This window comes from Natrix helvetica, assembly GCF_964273705.1.
Source record: "Natrix helvetica genome assembly, chromosome: 4".
Lineage (NCBI taxonomy): Eukaryota > Metazoa > Chordata > Lepidosauria > Squamata > Natricidae > Natrix > Natrix helvetica.
In genome coordinates this window covers 116853306-116862805 of record NC_138550.1, presented here as the reverse complement: position 1 = coordinate 116862805, position 9500 = coordinate 116853306, and the positions used below count along the sequence as shown (strand labels likewise).

Below are 9500 nucleotides of genomic sequence, written 5' to 3'. Positions count from 1 at the left end.
AAATAAATGGAAAAACATTTTTTTAAATTTCTGATTGACAGGAAAATGAATTAATCATCAATTTGTCAATAATGTCAGTCTGAAAACAACGAAACTGTATATCAGACAATGAAAGAACTAATCAATAGGTTTTATTGCATATTCCATCCAATAAGATATTTTGGAATTGTTTACTGGCATAGTTTGGTCAGAATCTTTTCTTCTATTGCTTGCCATACTTCTGGAGATATCTATGAGTTCTTGTAGCTTTCTGTTGTGGTAATAATTGTAATGTGATCTAAATTCATTTTCATTATTAGTTTCTTATAAATAGGAAAAATCTAAAGTATTTTGACTGCTATACCTATTGTATAGAATTTCAGTATAATCCTTGCATCTTGCCAAGTGGGATCTTTTAGTACACCACATTCTTCTATGTTCAGAAATCTTTTGGATTTGGAAGGCTTTGCCTTTTTTCTATAATCTGTTTCTATTCTCAATATTTTTACAGATGTCATCCTAATTCTACTTGTCTTTTCTCTGAATTTTTAAAATAAGTTTCTTTTCATGATCTCAGGTTTTTAGGGCTCATCTCTTCTTGACAATTTTCCATCATCTGTTCTGACATGCTGCTTGATCTTTTACAATCTCTTTTCATATTGACCCTTAACAACTTATTTGATTTTATTGTACAGTTCTTCTAATTCTTTACAAATGATGTTCAGGTCTTGAAAGCAATACTTGATGTTATCCGTGAAAACGATGGTGCTTAGGATCACATTGTAGAAACTCCTTGGCTTTCTTTCACTTTAGCTTGACTTGGAACTTGTATATGAGCAGTTGATCTCCTTCACAATCAAGCCCCTCGCCACATTTTTTTGTATTATAACAACTTTTCCAATGATTGCCAATAACATAGTGTTTAATTTTTGTGTGCTGTGTCTGAAGATATCCATATGTGTAGCAGTTGTTTTGGTTGTTTGAAGAATGCATTAATAATAAATTATTCGATTGTCAAAAGCTAAATTGTTCTGCTTCATTTTCGTTTCCTAGGCCATATAGTCGAACATTGTTGTCCTCCTTTTCCAACTGTGGCATCCCATTCTCCAACCACAAGCAGCATGTTTCGTTTCCACATTCTGTTCATTTCAGATTGATTATAAAATTCATTAACCTCTATACTACATCAATTATTGAAGAAAGGCTGTCCCTGAAGTGTAAAACGTATTTTGTCACTGACTAGACTCTACCCCAGTACTGTATTTGCTATAATCCTATGAAAGAAATGCCATTTTTAAAAATTCCCTTAGTAAAAACAACATAAAACTACTCAATTCATTATTTCAATTCATTAATACCTGAGATGTCACTCTGTAGTTGATTCATATGATTTCACTGAGATTTTCCATATCCATGTTTCTTATCTTCTTGTTCCCACTGTAATTCTGTTTTCAGTTTCAGATGCCCAGAAGTAGACATTGCTTCAATCCAGTCAATTCATAAAACCATTAGTAGTACTCAAAAAGCTCAACTGTTCTCAATGTCGTATTTGCTGCCATTTAGTTGTGCCACTTGGTCCATGGAGCCCATCATCTGATATTATATCATCAATCACTTTATTCTGTCTATCCAGGTGGTTTTCATGGTTAAATACAGGAATGACCTACCATTGCCTTTTCCCAAGCAGTATGAAATGATATATTTTGAGTTGTTACTAAAGCAATCAGCCATTTCCTCTTTTTCCTATGTGACTGCTTCTGTATATAAATCCCTGTCAGCCTTAAAAGGGCACCTAGGATGACTTTCACATCCCAGATGATGTAACTATATTGTATTGTTGTAAACTCCTGGCGTTCATAGCCCATTTTCCCAGGAACAACTACACACCCACCATGATGAGACAGCACGGCTTGACTTGGAGGACATACACATAAATAATACAATATTTCTCTGCCTTATTTCAAATGAATTTTCAGTTTGGTTTGAATAGTTACAGATTCTCAAACTAAATCCCATTCATCAATTATCCTAAAATGTTACTGAAAATCTGTTTTTAAGGTCAACAACTTATGATATTGCAAATTCAAATTCATTTTATGTATGTATGTCTCAATATGTGTGCGTAGAATTTTATAATCAAGCTAATGCAATATTCAAAAATATATTATTTTTCTTTCATGGATAGAAGAGGATTTTCTAGTTTTTATTTTGTTCTCATCTGAATTTTTTTATTTAGTGCTTATATTTTAAAACTAGTTTTCTTTTAAGAAAATATAATTAATGAAGTCTTTAGGCCAAACCTAAAGTAGCTTTAAGTTAGTATCAGTAGCTGTAACTAGCTATAATTCTGATTAAGCACTTACTATACTTCTGAATTATTACTGTCATGTTCCCATTATATACATTTTGATTGATATTCTGGCATTATTTCATTGTTTCCTATGAATCTGAAATTTTATAGATTGTCTTCCATCTAAAGTCTTAATGCTACAAAACTGAATGCAAGTTGTGCTCATTGATCACAGAGTGTGGACAGCCTTTCGAGAATAGATATAAAATGTTCATGCAAAGCTTTAAATAAAAATGGAATATAAATAAAGAATTAAGCATTCTTTATTAAAGATTCCAACTTATGGGCGCTGTTCCTCTGATGAATGACAAAAACCACTTATGATACTGCTTTCAGTTATGCATGGGAACTGAAAGAACAGAAAGAAAGAAATAGGAGAATATAATCTTCCGAAGAGATTAATATTCAACTTTGTTGCATGTTTGTTATGGTCAAATGTGTATTATAACAAACTATACTTTTCTATGCATTCTCTATACAACAAAATTACAGAATCCTCTGCATGTGGGGTAAATGAGAAAAACCTCCCCACATATTATGAAGGTTTAGAAAATGGGGATTGCATAAGGATAAAATAAATTCACTAATTTAAAAAAATCTGTAAATTGATGGATCAAACTATTCAGCATAATACGTTTGTATTTCTCATTCTCCAAAACGCTACTAAATCTGTTAAAGAAGAAAATAGCCTTGAATTATATTCAACTAAATCTGTGGGGACCTCTCCTTTTCTCATAAAAATCTTTTGGAAAATTGAGGAATCCTCTGGAGGAAAATTAAGGGAATTCATGGATTCAGAGGGAAAGTGAAAGTCCTACTGCAAAAAGAATAAGAAGCTTACATATCACTGAGTGAATCATGTTGATATTTAGGCTATTTTTTCTTAGAATTATGGCAATGCAATCTCTCGACTAAGATCCCTTTAGAAAAACTCCGTAACATTTTATATTTAGGAGGAATTATTCAGACCAAGATAACCATTTGATTTTTGTTGTTATTGGAGATTTGGTTTTTTTATGTCACATGGGCAAACATCCTTATTATTTAAATATCTGGGCTACTAAGAGAGGCAGTTTGGTATTAATGCATCAAGCTACAAATTAGAATTCCAATAACCTGTTCTGCTTTAAACACAAAGCTAGCCCAATGACTTTGGGCCAGTTGTGCTCTGTCCTAGAATGATGGCAGTGGCAAGCCAAGAAAACTACATGAGCTTGTCCAAGCATCACCAGGCATTAAAGCTTACTTGAAGGCACACATTTATTACTTGTAGGGCCAAAAAACCCGAATGACCACTAGCTGGCAGCAATACAGTTAATCTCATAAATAATGTCTAGTCTGTTACAATTAAAAATCTGCTATGAAATTCAAAGAAGCAGAGGTTCCCAACTACCTGCTATGTGTGTTCCTGAATGCTGAAACGGAACAATCTTAATATAGCTCTATTGCCTACAGATCTATTTGTATACAAATAGTGCTGTATACACCACCTTTTCAGATTCTAAATATAGAATAAATCTTCGTTTACCGTTGTAACCTAGGACAATCACTGTGTATCCACCAATCATTTTTAATTTAAGGTTAAACTTAATAATATGGTACTTGATAACTTACCAACATACAGTATTTTGATTTAAATCTTAATTCTAAAGCCTATTTTTCTATATTCAAGCAGAGAGAGGTAGAGATCACGATTAAACCACGCAAGAATGTTCCGAGCAGCCTTTCCGATTTGTAACGTCGGCGTCTAATCAAAATCTTCCAACAGAAACCCGGTTGTTCGCGACACTTATTCAAGACAAGCAAACGGATTGTATGGAAGTCGGCCTACACTGACATGTCAATAATGCACTGAGCGCCATACGTGGATTTCACCCATCCATCCTTCGAAAGGGAGGGAAAAACGGGGGGGGGGAGGTCTGCCAACAAGTACAAAGAAAAAAAGACCCGAATGCGGTTTAACACCTGCACCCGGACGGCTGTTTTATTAGGATGCAGCAGAGCTTCTCAGACCAGCCACGCATGCGTGCTCAGTGTTTATTAAAAATTCACTGCGCCACCGTCCTTCCCAAAGCCCTTCCCTCGGGGAGTAACATGAATGACCGACTCCTAGACGTGCTTCGGTACCTGTTCGAATCCCCCTGGTCAAGCCAAGTGTGTAGGTTCTTCTCTCCCCTCTACGCCTCCTTACAGAACCACCCCTGCCCCCGCCGCCGGTATTTCGAGAAAGTTCTAGCCGCACCACCCAAGAAGAGGAGAAGATCTCGACGCTTGCGCACTAACACTTTCTCCGCCCTCTAATCGTAACCGTGCCCGTTATTCTTTTTTTCTCCCCCTCTTCTCCTTCTGGCCGGTGGCTATGTTAAGAAACGAGTTAAATTACTGCCGCGGAACCTCTAGAAACGCTAAGAACGGGCAATTGTGACGTCGGCCTTTGCTCCGAACTCTCCTCACCTCCCTTCGCCTCGCTAATGCTCACGACCGCACCGCGTGTCTACCCGTTCCTCTCGCCCGACTCCCGTCACGTGAATGGCGTTTCCACCAATCCCGCAGGCGAGTGACAAACCGACATACTGACGGGCTTGAGGGAGGAGGGGAATGAGAGGCGAGGGAAAGGGGAGCGACTGAACTGAGGGGAAGGGGTGTCGTCCAAACCCGACTGTTACCGTAGCTGTTGGAACGGGGTTGGAACTCGGGGCGCCGCTCACTGGCAGCGGGTGGCTGAGCAACCTGGAAAGGACAGCCCGTCTTGTCAGGAGTCGTCTCTCTCTCTTCCGCTGAGGAAAGGTAAAGAGAGGAAGAAACTGCCAGTGTCGCTACCGCAGATTCGGGTCCGGGGAGGGGGAATAAAGGCGGCGGCGGCGGCAATTACGTGGATGACAACCTTGGTTAATATCGCGCTGAGGTGAGGGGGTGAGGGGTGGGGGAAGAGGTGGCGGGAATAAAAACAGCCGCGGTTGTGCTTTAACGCTGCTCCGAGATTTTCTCTTTCGCTTCCTTCTGCCATATATAGAGATATATACGTGTCTGTCAAACTCGCTCCTTTCTGCAAATGTGGTTGTTTAGAGGGGAGCGTGTTTGTCCGCCCCTCTTCAGCCCCAACCCGGTCTATAGATGGATGCGATGGATAGATAGATGGACGGACGTCGGCGTGTGTATATTATTCGTGCCTGTGTATGTATGTGCGTGTGTGCCCGTGTGTGCGTGCTTACAAGCGCGTGTACGTGTGCGGACCCGGGTCAGTGCACAGTCTACTGTGGTGCACCCCGCGAATCGTCCCTTCTTGGGGGCCTGGGTGTTGTGTGCTGAGCGGGGGACGTTTTGCTCCGCTGTGTTTCCCCCCGGCGCGTTTGAGAGGAAGAGAGAACACTCCTGCTTCCCACCCCCTTTCTTGCATTGCCTTTCCTCGTAATGGAGGTGCTGCAGCCGGTTTGCCTTCCTAGAACGGGCACGAATCCTTCTCGGCTCTCCCGACACGCCTTCTCTCAGCCGCCACGAAAAGGCTTGCATTCTCTAGAACGGTCGCTCCGGAGGCAGCAATCGCCAAGCTTTCTGGCGCTTCCAGCCTGTCACCTTTGGCGCGGCTGCAGCTGGAGCCATGGCTGCCGCTGCTGTCACTACTTCTCCGTGCTTGTGGGCTGGTCCCTGATACGCGTTTTCTCTCCGCGTTCCCCATCGTCTACGGTACTAAGGCATCTGCGTTTATGGGCCAAAGTAGGTTAATTCATAGCTATCCTAGCGCTGCTAACTCCCGAGTTTTCTGGTCTGCAGCATTGTCAGCCCTTTTTTAAAAGGAAGAGGCGGTGGTTAGCGGGCGCGCGCGCGCCCCCGCCCGCGAGTGTTTGCGTACATTTCTACAGGCTGCTGAGGGGGTGAAAAAAAAAGAGAAAGCATAAACGGTGTTTCTAGAGCTTACGGAAATAGTTATTGCCAGCCTCATTTTGATGGACAGTGTATGCTAGGAGCAAAAAGAGTATTTAAAAACTGCGCCTTAAGTTCAGAGAAGCCGGTTAGCCTAGTTTGGTGCGAGACATGTGTCTCTTGGCTGGGTCTTAAGACGGAATAAAATATTTATATCTTTCCGTTATATATTAAATAGCTTTCTGTCTCTCGTTTGACTTTTGCCGGTGCTAAAATTCTTATTTAACTTTTAAAAGTGAAACGACTTGAAAATTAAAAGAAAGGAAAAGGAGTGCAGTCTTTGACTAAAAATGGTTTGAGAATGAGAAAAATAGCATATTGGGAATCATGGAGTTTGGTAAAGGTTGATAAGTATTAGATATTTCTGTGTGCTTTTAGACAAAACACTCTCCAAGTTTGCCACAGTTAATAATGCAGTTATGCTGAAATTATATAGTAATGAATTATGTAATTAATAAATATACTTGGAAGACAGGAAGTGTTGTAGAAGATTTAATTAGCTCTCACTTGCTTCTGTGCCTCACACAAGCCATTACTTTTGGATCATACTGACTGAAAATAATTGCAGATGTCACAGATGTATAATCGTAATTGAGTGGTCTTTGAGGTGGTCCTTTATCTGGTTCCAGAAATTTCAGACTGAAAGTTGCTGTTTCTTTCTATACTGACAATAGGGGAAGATCATTTCCCCTGAATTACATGCATATGTATTGTTTGGGAATACATACGTCTATATATAAGAACCACTTGTTTATCTGTTGTCCTAAATGAAAGGTTTCCTGTCCTTTTGCTCACAAACATTCTGGAATTTTTTGTTTCTCATCTTTTTCCTTACTGTTCATCTTGACCTGTGTATTAGAGTAAATCACACATAGAAATTTGGTTAGCTGTAGAATCGGGTGCAAGGAGGTTTTGTAATTTTTTGTATATGATAGATACTGGTTACATGGCATGATGTGAAAATGTCATACAACTTTGGCAGTATTTCATCTGGCAGAAGAAAATGAGATTATAAATGAAATGGTATCTGTGCCAGATTGGACCAGAAAAGATAGCTCAGGGTTGATGACAGGTAGACTGTACCTAACCTGCTGTTTCCTTAGTTGAGCTCTTTTCAAGATTGTTATCCAAAGTCCTATTCATAAGTGCATTGGATTATTGCATTATATTTCCATTTGAAATTGTTATTTAGCCATACATAAATGTATTTGGGTAATTTCAGTTTGATACTAATATTCATATAGAGATAAAGTATATGAATAGTTGTAAGTAGGCCAAGAAGGTTTTACCAGCTGTGTAAATCAAACCTGAGATGAATGCTCCCTCATTCTGCTGTTCAGAATCAGTAGCATGGACTACTGCACCACAACATAAATATGTGCTGGAATAATGGAAAAATGATTCAGTATTTCTGATAATCATTCTTGTGGTTAAGAATATTCATTCTTATTTATTCTGAATACTATTCATATCGGTTCAAGAAAATATTCTACATGAACAGGAAAAGTATTTCACGCCACTTAAAATATTAGGTAACAATGTAAAAACTATGATTCATTCAAATCAGCATCTATGCCAGCTGGACTGACAGGTGCAAAATATATTATGCTGTTGCTTTACAGTGTTCCTATAGTCCATTTCCAAACCCATTTCAAAGTACTAGTGTTCAATTTACTAGCACTAAATGGCTTAGTAACTTAGGAACATCTCTTCCTAATATTTACCTATTTGGATTCTAGTGATCTGTGTATAAGGCTTCTCTCCAAGTACCTTTGCCAAATTAAGTGAGGCAGATAATCGCAAAAAGGACCTTTTTAGGATAGGTGCTTTGTTTATGAAACCTGAAAACAAACCTGGAAAACTTTGAGACCTTATTATGTATTTTGAGCAATCATTTTATTCCAATTTGTAGTATTGTTATTCTTTGTTACTATTATTTGTTTTTCTCTCTGTAGTAAGGTAGCATACAAAATAAATCTAATGAAATATTGAGATTATTGTATTAAACAATGTAAAATTGTTGCCAAGATGAAAGATAATTACTCTTATTTCTAGGCTAGCTGTTTTAAATAAGCTTCAGATTTGCTTTCTTCTCCTCCCTTAATGATATATTTTGATTCATGGACACAATTTCTGCACATCTATGAATGATTGTGAAAGCACCATGAGTATTGACTTTTGCTTACAAATGCATTTTCGTTAGTAAGCAAATCTGCAAATCTTCAAATCCAGAAATAAGGATAATTGACTATGCAATTCAAATATAGACTATTCCAGATCTCAATAGGTGGATAAAAATGCCAAATCTTGACTGTATGACAAATAAAATAATAATTGACCTATTGGTTAAAATATATTGGTTTTCAACTAAAAAGAATGTTTAAAACCCAGAAGTGTAAAATGGAATTTCTGATCTTCTAAATCAGGGAGGTCAAACTCAAGGCCCGGGAGCTGGATCCGGCCTCTGGGGTGCTTAGATCTGACTCACAGAGCCACCCTGGAAACACCCCGTTTTTGCTGGCAGAGCTCTCGGGCCACCACAAGCATCCTGACATGAGTGATGTATAGCTGGCCACCCTCACCCCGCCTCCTGAGGTCAAAAATAACGCTGATGCAGCCTTCAATGAAATTGAGTTTGACACCCCTGTTCTAAATACTGCAAATTCATTATAATATTTTCTAAATTTATAAATTTCTGTAGGACTACTCTGGTCAACATACAAAGATACTAGACAAGATGATTTGCAAAATAAGTAAATATTTTTAATTGATTTTTACAGTGTTTGCACCATTAACATCTTAAATTTGTCTGATCTTAAGTGAAATTCAAATATCATGTTAAACATAGACCTTTCCATATCACTATGATGTAGTGGTATTAGAACCCAATTAGCATACTATCGCCACAGTGAGTATCCAAGAAAAGCATCACCTGTAATTAAGCTTTTCTGTTGTATTTTTTCTGTTCCTGTAAAAGTTAATCTTTTCTTCAATAATGTGGCCCTTCTTCCTTCCTTCCTTCCTTCAGGGAAGATCACTCTTCTATGAGTTAAAATTCGAGGGTGGGGAGAGGAAAGAGAGAGAGAGAGAATTTCCAAGTGAGGTGGATGCTTTTCTCTAATCGCCTACCTTTTGGCATACTATTTCAATTCCTCACCATATCACTTCATTCTCCATAGAATTAATTTATTGATTCATTGATTCACTAATTTATCTAACTATTCTAGTGCCACTGTTAAGTTTTGGATCC

At 38.5% G+C, this 9500-nt stretch overlaps 1 protein-coding gene across 9 annotated transcripts in view; it reads left to right on the top strand.

Annotated features, from left to right (window-relative positions):
• The first annotated feature begins 4689 nt into the window (after nucleotides 1–4689).
• The window catches only part of ANKRD12 (ankyrin repeat domain 12), a 75329-nt gene continuing 70518 nt past the window's right edge, over nucleotides 4690–9500 (top strand). For 6 of the 9 annotated variants that reach the window (XM_081952780.1, XM_081952779.1, XM_081952778.1 and 3 more), the window contains exon 1: nucleotides 4936–5116. The gene's annotated coding sequence lies outside the window, so the exon portion shown is untranslated. The other 3 variants (XM_081952773.1, XM_081952775.1, XM_081952776.1) reach the window with 3 other exon arrangements.